This window comes from Petaurus breviceps, unplaced genomic scaffold (genome assembly GCF_028583685.1).
Source record: "Petaurus breviceps papuanus isolate PSGF00001 unplaced genomic scaffold, PetGlider_PUasm1.0 176, whole genome shotgun sequence".
Lineage (NCBI taxonomy): Eukaryota > Metazoa > Chordata > Mammalia > Diprotodontia > Petauridae > Petaurus > Petaurus breviceps.
The window spans coordinates 17,761,996-17,776,582 of NW_027185771.1; the positions used below are offsets into that span (position 1 = coordinate 17,761,996).

Consider the following 14,587-nt stretch of genomic DNA (forward strand, 5'->3'; position numbering starts at 1 on the left):
CTGTTTCCTGGACATGGCCAGTGTGCGGTGTGGGAGTCTGCTTCGATTGACTGTGCAGGTTTGCAGTGAGCTCTGCTTCTCTTGTGTTCTCATGGTGTGGTTGGAGTGGGAGAATGAAAACATAGATCTTGGCTGGTTAAAATAAAATACATAGTGTATATTTCAATGTGTACATATGTACACATATGTACATATACACGCATTGCATGTATATACACACATATACACTTGAAAACTCTGATCAAAACCATGATAGACCAGTTTCTCAGATTCGTGAAGAAATGTGATAGACTTGGAGCACAGACTTGAGACATGACTTTTTAGACATGGCCAACGAGAAATTTTATTTTCCTGGACTATACATGTTTGTAATGGGGGGAGGGGGAGGAAAGGGAGAGGAGACTGATCTTTGAAAATCAAATAAAATTTTTATTAAAAGAAGCAGCACATGGGGCATCTAGGTGGCACAGTGGATGGAGTACCAGTTCTGGAGTCAGAAGGGCCTGAGTTCAAATCAGACCTCAGATACCTATTAGCTGTGTGACCTTGGGCAAGTCACTTAACCCCAACTGCCAGTGACAGAGAGAGAGAGAGAGAGAGAGAGAGAGAAAAGCATCACAGTGTAGGTGGGGGGCCTTGGAGTCATGGTGACCTAGATTTAAATCTTAACCCTGACACATATAGACATGTCACCTAACTTCTCAGTGTGTCAAGTATCTGAGGCTGGACTTGAACTAAGGTCCTCCTGACTCCAAGGCTGGTGCTCTATTCACTGCATCACCTAGCTGCCCTCTACTTCTGAATCTTGTGCACTCAATCTGTTCCACTGATCAACTTTTCTACTTTTGTCACCAGTACCAAAAGTTTTGATAACTAATCCTTTGTCGTATAGTTTTTAGATCTAGCACTGCTAGGACCTTTTTCTTACCACTTTTTTTTTTCATTGTTTTCCCTGAGATTCTTTGTTCTCCCAGATGAACATCATTATCATTTTTCCTAAGCATACATGTCATCCTTTAGTAGATGGATTAGTATGGAACTAAATAAGTAAATTAACTTAGGAATTTTTTATATTGGCATGGCCTAACCATAATCAATTTATATCTTTTCAGCTCTTAAGATCTCTATTTATGTAAGAAAGTATTTTTGTAGTTGTCTTTTTATCTTTCCCATGTGGGTCTTCGTAAGTAGTTTCCCAAATATTTTATACATTCTGTAGTTACTTTGAATAAAACCTCTCTTTTGATCTCTTCCACTGAGTTTGGTTGGTAGTACATAGATAAGCTAATGATTTATGCGGAGTTATTTTATACCCTGCTACTTTCCTGGTTATTAATTATTTCAGTTACTTTTAGGTGAATCTCTAGGGTTCTCTAAATGGACCATTGAAAAATGATTTCATTTCATCTTTGTCTATACTTATTCCCTCAATTACTTTTTCTTGTTTTATTGTTACAGGTAGCATTTCTACAACTATATCAAATAAGAGTAATAGATATCATTGCTAAACTCTTGATGTCACTGGAAAGGCCATTAGGATTTCTCCATTACATATAATACTGGCCTTTGGTTTTAGACAGGTACTATTTAACATATTAAGAAAAAGTCCATGTATTGATTTTTTTGAAAAACACAAATAGCTATTATAACATGTAAAAACATTTTTAGCATCTATTAATATAATTGTATGGGAGCCAAGATGGCAAGGTAAAGGCAGGGACTTGTCTGAGCTCTCCCCCAAACTCCTCCAAATACCTTTAGAAATCACTCTAAACAAATTATCTCACATAAAAGAGGCAAGAAAAAGTTTTTGCATTAGAGGGGAAGAGGGGGAACATAAGGGGGAGTGAGTGAACCTTACTCTCATCAGAATTTACTCAAAGAAGGAATAACATATACACTCAATTGGGTATAGAAATCTATTTTACCTTACAGGAATACAGGGGGGAAGAGAATAAGAAAAGGAGGGGCGTGATAGAAGGGAAGGCAGATTGGGAGAGGAAGCAGTCAGAAGCAAAACATTTTTGAGGTGTGACAGGGTGGAAGGAGAGAGAATAGAATAATGGTGGGGGGTGGAGGGTATGGGAAATAGGATGGAGGGAAATAGTCTTTTACAACATGACTATTATGGAAATATTTCACATAACTACTCATGTATAACCTATATTGAATTGCTTGTCTTCTCAATGAAAGAGGGTGAGGAGGGAGGAACTCAAAGTGCTAAAAATGAATGTTAAAATTGTTTTTACATGTAACTGAGGAAAAAAAATACTAAATAAAAAAGGAAGAAAATTTCCCTACCAAAAAACAAAATAAATATATATATACATATATAGTCTATCATGTTTGTGGCTTACCTTTTATTAGCCAACTTTGCATTCCTAATATAAATGCAATATAGTCATAGTATATCATCTTTTTAATATGTTGTTATAGCTGTTTACTAACTTTTATTTAATATTTTTTGCATTGATATTCATTAAAGATATTGGTCTATTTGTTTCTCTCTCTGCTTTTTCTGTCCCTGATTCAGCTACCAAGTTCATATTCATATCAGTGATTGAATTTTGAATTTTTTGTATTTGTATATTCTTGTATCTTTTCCTATTTTTGCAAATATTTTATAAGATATTGGAATTAAGTATTCCTTAAATACTTAATAGAATTCACTAGCAAACTTATCTGGTCTTGGCTTTCCCCTTGGGAAATTTATTTATGGTTAATTGTTTTGCTTTCTGAAATAAGGTTATTTTAATTTCCTATTCTATTAATCTGGATAATTTAGATTTTCATAACAATTCATCAATTTCATCTATGTTATCAATATTTTTATTATATGATTGGGATGAATAGTTCCTAATAATTCCCTTTATTTTATCTTTGTTGTGAATTGTCCTTTTTTGTTTTCAATACTGGCATTTTAGTTTTCCTCCTTCATTTCAATATCAGTTAAGCAAAGTGTATCTATATTTTAGTATTGTATTTTTTTAAAGGACTTAGTTTTATTTACCAATTTAATAGATTTTTGTTTGAACTTTGTTCATCTCATGATTTTGCTGTTTAGTTGGAGTTTTTTGATTTGATGCTTTTCTTGGTTTTGTTTTAGTTACATATCCAATTTTTTGCTCCATTCTTTTGTTGATGAAAGTGTTTAAAGATGTAAATTTTCTCCTAAGAACTGTTTTTTCTACATCTCAAAAATGGATATTATTGTCGGTGATTTGGGCCTCTTGAAAAAGGAGGAAATAATATCTATTGCAGGGGAGATATATTTCTTTCTTTTTTTTTTTTAAAGCAATCAGGGTTAAATAACTTGCTCAAGGTTACACAGCCAGTTATTTCTGGGTGTGGTGCTAAGTGTCTGAGTCGGGATTTGATGCCCAGGTCATCCCAACACTGGAGCTGGTGCTTTCACTTGCTGAGCCACCTGGCCACCCCTCATCTCAAAAATTTTGATATGCTATCTCTTCATTATCACTGTTTTCAATTAAGTAATTAATTATGCCTATGATTTGTTCTTTCATTAATTCTTTAGAATTAAATTATTGTCTCTAATTCATACTTTTTTAAGGACCCTTTACTGAATATGTTTTATTGTGCTATAGTCAGTATGGGGTATATTTAATATTGCTATTTTACTGCATTTGTTTGTGAGAGTTCCTTTTTTTTTGCCCAAATGCCTGCTCAATTTTTATAAAAGTGCCATATACAGGTAAGCAATGTGTAGATTCCTTTCTATTCCCATTCAGTAATCAGAGATCTAGTATATCTAACTTTTAAAAAATTCTATTCAAGCCTTTAATTTGTTCCTTATTTATCTTTTTGTTAGATAAATCTAAGTCCAAAAGGGAGTACATTGAAGTCTCCAACTATTATGATTTCACTATTTCCCTCCTATCATTTGATTAATGTTTCCTTTAAATAATTAGATGTGAAAGTCTTTCATAAACTCCAGTGGTTATTATCTCCAGGATCAAATATAAAATCTTCTGTTTGGCTTTTAAAACCCTTCATAACCTGGTCCCTTCCTTCTTTTCTAGTCTTCTTATAACTTACTTCCCTCCACTTAATTCAGTGGCCTCTTTGGCCTCCTTGATCATACTTGGATAAAACACTATATATCTTGGCTCTGGGCATTTTCTCTGACTGACCCCCATACCTGAAATTGTCTCCCTCCTCATCTCTGCCTTCTGGCTTCTTTTAGGTCCCAGATAAAATCCCACCTTCTACAACAGGCTATTTCCAATCCCTCTTAATTCTAGTACTTTCCTTCTGAAGTTATCTCCAATTTGTCCTGTATTTATCATGTTTGTACATAATTACTTGCATGTTGTGACTATTAGACTGTGAGCTCCTTGAGAGCAAAGACTGTCTTTTGCCTTTCTTTGTAACCCCAACACCAAGCACAATGCCAGGCACACACAAAACATGCCAAATGTTGACTCATTCACGTCCCACTAAAAGTTTGCTGTGTCACCCAACATGTTGGAAGCATTCCTTGCTTTCTCCCAGAATCAGAAATTCAATAGTGGAGGACTCACACCCTCCATCTGTCATCTCTTGGTCTTGCCACAGGACCAGTCAGTTTTCTCTTTCCATCATGCAATTCCTTGACAAAACCTTTTACTCCTGTTCACCAAAGGTGTTTATTTTTCCTATGTACAGCCAACTTCCATCCATTAAGAGCCTCTCTGTTGCCCTCTGTGTGATATGAATCTGTTTCTTTAAGGATAATAACCTCACCTGACCCACAAAGAGATTGTGAAAACCACTGACTATTTAAACTGGAGAGAAGCTGGGAAATAATCTAATGATCCATCCCATTCGTTTTACCAAAAACGAATCGAGTCCTCAAAATACAAGCCCTCTGCCCTAAGTCACACAGGTAATGAAAGTCTGGATGTATCACTTTACTACCCTGGGAGGTAAACTGCATTATTATCCCCATTTTACAGAGGAAGATACTGAGGGTGAGAAAGTTTAAATAACTTGCCATGGGTCAGTCACACGGGCAGAATTTGAATTCAGGTCTTCCTCATTCCAAGTCCACTGATCTATCAAAGTCCCCACCAAGACACTTCATAATTAGAGGGAAAGCTGGAATTCAAATCACTGCCTCTTTACCAAAAATGTCATCTCTAATGTCATTACAAAACTAGAAAGCATAACAGAGATGCTGCTATTCACACCACACCCTAGCAGCAGCATAGTTTCCTTAAAAGAATATTGTGTTGGAAATCAGAAAACCTGGCTTCCAAGCCTACAGAAGCAGGCTGTTTGGCCTTGGACAAGTCACCTACCCCCACTCTGGGCTTCACTTTTTTTTTTTTCAGATGATGACTTGTGTCCCTTCTGGATCTAAATTCTGTAATTCTGGGGACAAATAATACTTTTATAGAGGGAGGATTGACTGAATGGCCTCATCATAGGATAGTGGAGCTGGAGTTTTAAGAGATCTATAAGCCATCTAGTCTAATCCCTTCATTTAACAAAAATGAGGAAACTGAGGCTCAGAGAGTGTGACTTGCCTGATATGACACAGCTTTTAAATGCCAAAGGTAGAATCTGAACCCACAAGTACCTGATCCCAAGCTCAACATCTGACCCACTAGACCAGGCTACCTCCCTTCTATCCCACTATCATAAGGTCCCATATGAATATCAGTTAAATTTTTCTCTAGGAGTAATAATGATTGAGTTGAAATATCTGACCCAAAGTATAATATATTTAGTAGATACTGAGGAATTATTCAAAGGAAACAGCTTGGAGAGCAGCAACAGCAAAAATGATTTAGGATTAGGACTCATGACTCCTGGGCATCTGGGTCCACTGCTTCCTTCTTCTGAAGCGTCTTCAGCCAGAACTCCATCTTCTCTGCCTTCAGGCCCTTTCCCACTGACAGCTGGAGATCCAGCTGCAGGTACTCTTCATTCTGGTTATAGTCTGGCCACTGGAGCAGATCTGCACCATTTGGGTCCCTAGAGACAAAAAACCCACATAGGTTTAGGAAGAAGTGGATTATCGGGCTTAGAAAGCTGACATCTGCTTGATCATAATAACTGTCATAATCATAAATAACCGTCCATCATAAATAACCGTCAAGTCTGAGAAGTTGGGGGTGGGGAGGAGGAAGGGGATGTGGTAACCATGGAAATGAGACCTGTTCACCCACATTGAAGCAGGCTGCTTAATCTCTCATTGTGGCCCTGTTGAGAGAAGATGTATTCCAAATAGAGAGTAAATAATAGTGAAGATTTTAATTCAGCTGAGTCAGTTCAGCTGAGGCCAAACCCAACAACATTCTGCCCCCAGACCACATCCTGCTGCTTCTCCAGGAGGAAGAAAAATCCCAAGGACCCAGGAGGGATGGTGTGGGCTAAGCAGGGTGCCTCTCATTCTTGTGCTTCTTCCAAGGCGAGCACGTGCTCTCCCTGGGCCACAAGTTAGAGGAAAGGGCTAGGGCTAGGTTTGCTCACCAGACCGTACCCAAATGGTAACAGATAATTTTGTTTCCTCTGAACCAACATAAATAAATCATGGAATTTCTTTCCCCTATGGAACAAGGAGCCAAGTGGCCTCTTCTAGGGAGCCTTGCCAGAGTGGCTGGGAGACCCAGGAGGCAGGATCCTCACCCATTTCGGGCAAAGTTTGCCCAATAGGTCATTATCTTCTGACTGAGTAGTTTTTCCTCTTCTGTTGATCCACCTAAAACTAAAAACAGAAAAAGAAACAGCTCTATTTAGGTCAACATTAGGTGTAAAATTTCCCCTCACTTGAGGCCGCTAGGTGGCTCAGTGAATAGAACACCAGCCCTAGAGTCAGAAGGACCTGAGTTCAAATTCAACCCCAGACACTTAACACTAGCCATGTGACCTTGGGCAAGTCACTTAAACTCAATTGCCCTGCCTGCCCCCCTCCAAAAAGGAAAAAAACCCAACTTCCCCTCACTCCAACATTCCCCTCTCCCTTTCTACTTCTCCCAATGATCCTGTTCAGGCCACCAAAATCATCTTCCTAAAATACAATTTTCTACACATAGCTCCAATACCAGGAAACCTCCCAAGGTTTCTGTTCTCCTGTGCTATCCAGAACCAACTCTGCCTGACCCCAAAGCCAAGTCACCCTGGAGAGCCAAATGGTTCCCTCACTCTTCAGGCAAAGATAGGAACTTTCCCTGCTTGGGACTTTCAGAGCTTTTGGTACCTCACCTGGGCATTTCTCACATTCGATTTTGTATTGTGTTTTTTTGTGCCCACCACACAAAGCCTCCTAAGCCTCCTCACTGGGTAAAAGGGGCCTTGGCCCTTTCTAAGCTACAACATAGCATGTTGCTGCCTGCCCCCAAACAATGCCTGCCATTCAGGGCCCCTCCCTGGAGCAGAACAGACAGGCTCAGCAGCAGTAACTGGCCATAAAGTCATGATTTCACTAGCCCTGGCAAGTCAAGACACATTTAAAGGGATAAATTGACCTCCCAGTTCTGTCTGGACAGGACCAAGGAGGGGAAAATAGGGAAAGAAGATGTCCAAAAACACAGACTTAAGACCATCTACAAACATTAATTCCCAAGATTGCTAAATGAGACTTTTATCCAATGACCAACAAGTAGATGTACTACTAGAAAAATTGAACCAAAATTAATGGAAGGAAGGAAGGGAGGGAGGGAGGGAGGGAGGAGGAGGGACGGGGAGAGGGAGTGGGGGTGGAAGAGAGGAAGGAAGGAAGGAAGGAAGGAAGGAAGGAAGGAAGGAAGGAAGGGAGGGAGGGAGGGAGGGAAAGAGGAAGGAGGGAAGCCTTCCAGCACATTGAGCAGAGCCTCTGTGGAAGATTTATGGAAATACAAAACAAGAATCACACTGGATGAGATGGTGTGACATTTTAGGATCTATATCAAAGGAGAGAATGAGGGCATTGCTGAAGTCACAGGTTCATTGACATACATCTATGTGTTTTTTGTGTTTGTATCTCATCTTCCCTTCTAGGTAATAAGTCCAGGAAGTCATAGACTTATCCATCATTGTATCTTCCTCAGATCTGAACACAGGGCTCTACACATTGGATGCGCTTAATAATGTAAACTGAATTGAGAACCTGGTTGAATTCTCCTGATCATTTGAATAAGCAAGTTGAGTTAGGGGACCAAGTTGAGTTAGTTAGGACAACCTCTGAGGCTGATCTTAACAAAGACATGCCAAATCAACCCCATTCACATTCAGACTATAAACCACTTGTCTTACAGTTGACAAACAGGGACAGTCTGGCTTCTTGTTCGATGCTTCATGGAACCTTAGGCTTGGGGCACAGCCCAGGTGGAATGAAATCCCAGCTCTAACATTTACTAGCTATGGGACCCTGAGCAAGTTACTTAACCTCTGCTTGCCTCAGTTTCCTAAAGTATAAAATGGGGATAATAACAGCTCCCACCTCACAGGTTGTCATGAGGATCAAATAAGCTAATGTATATAAAGTCATTTGTAAACCTATATATGCCATAAAAATGCCTGCTGTTAATATTACGAGTATTAGCTGTGTGATTTTTGAGGAGTCATTCCCTTTCCTCCAAGTCTCAGCTTCCCTCCTTCCAACATGGGGCTGATCATCCTACACACATATACCACCCTCACAGGGCAGCTGTGAGGATTAAAGGATATATGTGAAGGTGCTTTGTGGAAAGGCATTGGGATTCATTCTGATGTCAGAGAGAGGAGGGAAAGTGACAGGAATAATAACCCATAGCCCCAGGGATTCTGCCCCTTCTCAAACCCCCATCCCCTCCAATCACAGTCCCCACAGCTTACAAGGTCCTCCAAAGACAAAAAACAGCTCATCACCATGGTCTGCCTTCACAAAATCGGGCTTGAGGTCCTTAAGAATACTTGGGCGGTGCTGATATTCATAAAAGTAGACTGGAGAACTGGGACCTAGGCAAACATAAGACATGCTCATGGTTATTAACATATTGACCACAGGGCAGGGCCACATACTAGGGGACCCTTGGCTAATCCCCTCCTTTGGGGTGGGGGGCGATGGTAGCTGATCCTTAACAGACAAGCTCCTAGAGAGCCACCCCTTACCAAATACCATCCCAGAGTGATGCTGTGAGGCAGGACAAGTGCTGGGGTCTGGTGGGTTGGAATCCTGGCCCTGCTGCTGACCAACTACAAGACCTTGGGGAAATCTTTTTACTTCTCTGGGGCTGATTTTTCAACTGTAAAATGTAGAGAATAAGCCCTCTCTTATTTATCCTCATGGGGCTGTTATGAGGATCCAGAAGGATAATGCTTGTGAAGTGTTAGTCACCATAAGGTGCCATAGAAACATAGGTAATCATTATTGCTATTTTTTGTTGGTGATACCTAATAAGCACAAGCTGCCTGGGGATGGGAAGAATGGGGAGGGCAGAAAAAGGAAGGCGATTGAGGGGGCTCAGTCAGTCTGAAGATTACCATGCTAAAGACAAGGGCAGAACACCTCTTGGGTGAGAGATGAGGCCTTCTATCACTGATCCTGAAAAGGGTCAGTCATACTCACTCTGTTGATACTTGGTCACTTTGAGGGCAGGAATAACAAAGACTAAGTCCCCCAACATCTCTTGGAATTGAGCCCGAAGTTCTCTAGGATCCTCAGTGCTCCCTAAATACTGGTCCATCATCATATATACAATCACAGGAGGGATTCCCTACATGAGATGCAGGAAGAAACATGTTAACAGAAAAAAAGATTTGACTCGAGAAGGAACAGCTTGTTGATGATAGGGATGAGCCCACACAGTCTGCTGTTTGTGGGTCCTGGGTCCCATAAGAATCTTGTGCCTGCCGCCAGGGTTTATTCTTTTAGACTTTCCTTCTTCAAGAAGAAATTAGGCAACCACTTGTTGGGGATGGAGAAGATCTTTGGGCCTCAGGAAAGGGATAAGACCGGTTGAGTGGTATAGAGGCTAGAGCACAGGACCTGGAGTCAGGAATCTAACCTCAGACCATTACTAGTGATGGTGATGCAACCCTGGGCAAATCATTTAACCTCATTTTCTTCATCTGTAAAATGAGGATCATAAAAGCACCTACCTCCCAGGTTTATTGTAAAAGTCAAGTTATATAAATTTGTAAGTTACTTTGCAAACTTTAAAGTATTACATATATATATGCTAGCTATTATTTATTTTGATTTTTTTTTTTGAAGGGGGGAGGCAGGACAATTGGGGTTAAGTGACTTTCCCAAGGTCACATGGCTAGTAAGTATTAGGTGTGTGAGGCCGGATTTGAACTCAGGTCCTCCTGACTCCAGGGCTGGTGTTCTATTCACTGCACCACCTAGCTGCCCCTGCTAGCTAATATTTAGCATTATTATTATTATTATAGAGGTGGTCTCTAAGGGTTCCTTCCAACTCCATGACTCTGTAAGCCTAGGACATAAAAAAGTGAGTTTGCCTTTATATATCTTACCATGAGTGGGCTTAGCAATATTTCTCTGATGGTTTCTCTGGTCATCTCTTCTTTGAACTTAGACATACCTAAGCTCTATAGAGAGAGAAAAGCCACATCATGAGTACACTTGGAGAGCTTTACACATTTTTAAAACTAATTTGATCCAAGGAAGCCATTTTGCTCTGTAAGCTGACTCCATCCCTATAGGTTTGTTTAATCATTCCCAAATATTACCCGGCACACACCGAATATCAGGCCTATGATACAATATCCAATGTTTACTGCACATGGCCCAGTACACATTGGATAATACCCAGAACACACCAAGCAAGGCTTAGGGATGACTGCATAATGCCCAATACACACTCAAAAATGATAAATACTCCCAGTGCTCTATCATACTAAAAATGAAACACACAGAATCCTCTTCATCTGAGGCATGCCAATAGTTCAGTGTTATCCACATGGGTATGAGAAGCAACCTAAGTGTGAATCCTTCACACAGTCAAAGTATATACAGTTATCTCAATATTAAAGGCATGTCTAATATCCCCATGGACCCAATGACCTTCAACTCTAAAGAACTGAAAACCCTTAGGAAAGAGATTTAGCCTAGAAGTTAGGAAGCCTGAGCTCTAGGCCCATCTCTATCACGGCCTTGCTTCTTTTCCCTGAATCTCACTTCTCCCATCTGCAAAACTGGGGATGATTGTCTTTGCAGCCTCTACCTCATTAAGGGTACACTGAAGGTAGCTTTTTTCTGTAAACTATAGAGTGTTACATCAATGTGAGCTGGTATTATTGTGCCTTTAAGATAAAGAAACTTGTAGAGAATATTTTAACCCAAAACAACTACAACTGTCTTGGGCCTCTCTGAAGAAATCTGTACATAAAATTAGTCATCCAATTCTTGGAGAAAATGGCCAGCATTTGAAGTTACCTCTGACTCTTCTGGAAAAGCCTGGGACAGGGCAAATTTGCTAAAGGCATAGATGGTAGGCATATCTAATTTGAAAATGACATAGAGCTAAGAGGGATATGGATGATGGAGTCAAACTAACAAAGGATCTTAACAGCCCAGGGCACTGAACCAAATAGAAGAAGGCTAAATTTCATGGGGACAAATGCAAAGTTATACAGCTGGACTCAGGAAAAATTAATGTTACTAGTACAAGATGAGGGAGGTTAGACAGCATTGAGTCTTAAAAGATCTAGGGGTGGGGCGGCCAGGTAGCACAGCAACTAAGAGCGCCGGCTCCAGTGTTGAGAAGACCTGGAGATCAAATCCCGGGCTCAGACACTTAGCACCCACCCAGAAACACCTGGCCGTGTAACCTTGAGCAAGTTACTTAACCTCAATTGCTTAGGGGCGGCCAGGTGGCTCAGCGAGTAAGAATACCGGCTCCAGTGTTGGGACGACCTGGAGATCGAATCCCGGGCTCAGACACTCAGCACCACACCCAGAAATAACTGGCCGTGTAACCTTGAGCAAGTTACTTAACCCCGATTTCTTAAAAAAAAAAAAAAAGATCTAGGGGTACTGATAGACCACAAGCTCATTCTGACTCCATAATGTAATATGACAGAGAAAAATATAATGTGATCTTGAGTTACACTCAGAAAGTCAGAGTTCCAGGAATAAGGAAATGATAAGCCCTTTGCACTCTGTCCTGGTCATACCATACATAGGATATTGTGTTCAGTTCTGAGCACTACATTTTAGGACAATTTGGAGAGAATCTTGGGGAAGGTAACTAGGATAGTAAAGGGCTTCACAATTCATGCCATATGGGGATTGGTTAAAGGGATCAAAGATATTTAGCCTAGAGAAGAAAACTGGGTAGAGTATAGAAGGGTGGACAAAGGCAGACAGGGTAACTGCCTAAGTATTTTCTGGGCTATCACATGGAAGAGGGAATTTGGAAGAAAAAAAAGACTTGCTCTGTGTGACCAGAGAGCAGAATGAGGAGCAACAATGAATAGAAGTTAAAAGAGGCTTGATGGAATAATATCCCATGAAAAATGGAATGGGGGGCAGAGCCAAGATAGCAGAGCAGAAGCAGGAAGCTGCATGAGCTCCCATACCAACCACCTCCAATACCTGTAAAATATGACTCTAAACAAATTTTAGAGCTGCAGAACCCACAAAGTGACAGAGAGAAACAAATCTCCCACTGAAGGCAGCCTGGCAGGCTGACAGGAAGTGTCTTATCACACCAGACTGGGAGCCAAGCTCAGTCCTGAATGAGCCTGCATCTGACCTGGGCTGGCCCCAACCAGCAGCCCAGACCAGCCAGAGCAGACTTCAGGAGAGTGAATCACCAGCAGCTGTGGTGGTTTCCAGACTTCTTAACCCATAAACGCCAAAGAGAAAGTAAAAGGTCAGTGGGGAACTCTGTTGAAACTGGGTGACAGAACACAGTCTGGCCCCTGCCCCCAGGATGAAAAGTGATGGAGGGGCGGCAGCTACAGCTGCTGCCATGTGGCTGCCCCTGGAGCTCCTGGCCTGCAAATCATAGGGGGACCAAGCAATCATTCTAGGGTAACCACTCTTGCTTTGACCTGCTTGGATCTGGATCGAGGTCTTGGGTGGTGGTCCTAGAATGTGTGGCAGTGTGCCAGAGCTTGGGGTATCTCTAGAGAAGGTGCCCTCCTCAGACCTCTGACAACATTTGCATAAACTCCAGCAATTTTGGACAAAGCTCTCCACTCTGTAAGCAGAGTTCTACCATGGCAAAGAGCTCAAAAGTCAAGTAATTGTCCAGCAAGAAGAGCAAGCAGAGGAAGTACAATCAGACCAGAGAATCCTTCTTGAGGGACAAAAAGGACCAAAACACGGAACCAGAAGAAGCCAACAAAGGCAAAACTCCTGCAATAAAAGCTGCCAAGAGGGGGATTTTAGGGAGCGGAGCCAAGATGGTGGAGTAGAAGCACGACCTGCCCGCAGCTCTGGCTTCCACCCTCCCCAATCCATGTAAAAAAGGGACTCTAAACAAATTTTGGAGCTGCAGAACCCACAAAATGACACAGAGAAGCTAACCTCCTGCTGAGGACACCCCAGTAGGCTGGCAGAAATCGACCAGCACATAGCTCTGGGAGCCAAGCCCAGCCCCACGCCAAGACTTTAGCCCCAGTGCGGGCCTGACCAGCCGCTGGCCAGAGGGACTCCAGATCAGCAGCAACTGTGGCAGTTTCCAGATTTATCAACACATAGACACAAAGGACAAAGTGAGAGGTCAGTACAATCTGGACTTTGGGACCAGTAAGTGGGAGTGCGTGTCTTTTACCCCCAGGGCGAAGAGCCGCTGAGACGCCAGCACGGCCAGCCAACGCCACATGGCGGCTTCAGCTCTTGGCCTGCAGAGTGTAGGGGGACCAAGCACCAGTCTGAGGGGTAATCACTCTTGCTTTAACCTGCTTGGATCTGGATTGCAGTCTAGGGTGGAGGTTCTGGGGTGTGTGTCCAGCATGCCAGAGCGTGTGGAGACCTCAGAGAGGGCACCCATCTAATACCTCCAGCAGCTGAGAAAATCCCAGCATTTGGGACGAAAGCTTCCCTGTCTGGAGGCAGAGTCCTACTGTGGCAAAAAGCCCAAAAGTCAAGTAATTGAGTGGCAAAATGAGCAGGCAAAGGAAACAAAGCAGACAGCAGATTCCAACAATACACTCCTATTTTGGGGACAAAAAGGAGCAAAGCATGGACCAGGAGGAAAACAGTGAAGTCAGAACTCCTGCACCAAAAGCTTCAAAGGAAAATACAAGCTGGTTACAGGCCATAGAGGACCTTAAGAAAGATTTTGAAAATCAAATAAGAGAAGTGGAGGAAAAATTGGGAAGAGGAATGAGAACAATGCAAGAAAATTATGAAATGAGAGTCAACAGCCTGACTGAGGAAAATAATACCTTAAAAAACAGACTGACTCAAATGGCAAAGGAGGCCCAAAAAGGCAATGAGGAGAAGAATGCCTTAAAAAGCCAAATTTGCCAGATGGAAAAAGAATCTCAAAAGGTCAATGAGGAGAATCATTGCTTCAGAATTATATTGGAGCAAATGGAAGCTAATGACTTTATGAGAAATCAAGATGCTGTTAAACAGATCCAAACAAATGAAAGAATAGAAGGCAATGTGAAATATCTCATTGGAAAAACCACTGACCTGGAA

The 14,587-nt window shown here is 41.6% G+C and overlaps 1 pseudogene; it reads right to left on the reverse strand.

Moving 5' to 3' along the window:
* Positions 1-5,704: 5,704 nt before the first annotated feature.
* The window catches only part of LOC138159451 (pyrethroid hydrolase Ces2e-like), a 27,911-nt pseudogene continuing 19,028 nt past the window's right edge, over positions 5,705-14,587 (reverse strand).